We start from the raw sequence: 1,119 nt of genomic DNA, 5'->3' as shown, positions 1-1,119 counted from the left end.
CACACACACACACACACACACACACACACACACACACACACACACACTTGTGCAAGCAGCAAGGGGACTGCAGCAATGCAATCAGAGGGACAGCAGGAGGAGCTCGCTTTGCAGTCCTGGCCTGTAACAACACCCCCCCCCCTCCCGCCCCACTAACTAGAGATGAACTCATGCCAGTTCCATTCTTTGCAAGGAAAACACAACACACGCGAGCGCGTGCACGCGCACCGAGCAGACAGACCGGAGTGGCCTCCGGATCTCTTCCCCCCCACGAGCACACGGTGTAAAGGCCGCCCGCTCCGTCCCCCGGCAAGCCGGAGACTCCAGGCCGAGGTAACGGGGGAGTCGCGCGTCGCCGCAAGGCCGGTCCCGGAGCAGCTCTGCTCCCTGGCTCCCACCCCCGCCCCCTTGCGCGGCGTGCCAAGAGTTTGGAGCACGCGCGCGCGCGCACGCAGACGCGCGCGGTGCAGCGGTAGATCCCTCCGCCACCCTCCTCGCCCCGCTCCCGCTGCCCGACGATTTGGGAAGCGAGGGGAGGAGGAGGAGGAGGACGACGACGAGGAGGAGGAGGGAACTACTTTTCCGAAACTTGTTATGCTGCCCACGATCACGGGCCGCAGTGATCCGTCTGCGGGCCGAGGCTCCTCGGAGGTCCTCCCCTCCCGACCCGGCGGAGGGCCCCGCGCCGCCCGCCGCTCCTCGCCGCCGTGCGCCCGCTCCCGCGTCAGCCCCGCCGCCCCGCCAGCCGCGAGGGACTACTTCGCCTGCCTCTCCCGCGGGCGCCCCCGGTTCGCGCGGCGGAAGGAGCGGGCGGCGTGAGCGCTTCCGCCGCCCCCCTCGCGGCTCCCCTCTCGCGGGCGTGAGCAGCGGGCCGCCGAGCTGCGCGCTGCTGCTCCTCTCGGCCCTCCGCGCCGCCGCTCGGCACCGCGCCCTCGGGCTCGGGCGCTCGGGCCTGCGGACCCCGTCCGAGGGAGCCACCCCCCCTCCTCCCGCTCCTCCTCCTCCTCCTCCCTGAGGGCCGACCGGGCGCGCCGCGCGGGCAGCCGGCGACCGGGCGGGAGATGGTGCGCGGCCCCTCGGCGGGACCGCGCCGCCGCCCGCAGCCAGCGCCGGCTCCCG

The sequence above is a fragment of the Psammomys obesus genome, unplaced genomic scaffold (genome assembly GCF_907164565.1).
Source record: "Psammomys obesus unplaced genomic scaffold, mPsaObe1.curated_primary_1811, whole genome shotgun sequence".
Classification (NCBI taxonomy): domain Eukaryota; kingdom Metazoa; phylum Chordata; class Mammalia; order Rodentia; family Muridae; genus Psammomys; species Psammomys obesus.
This window is presented reverse-complemented; position numbering follows the sequence as displayed.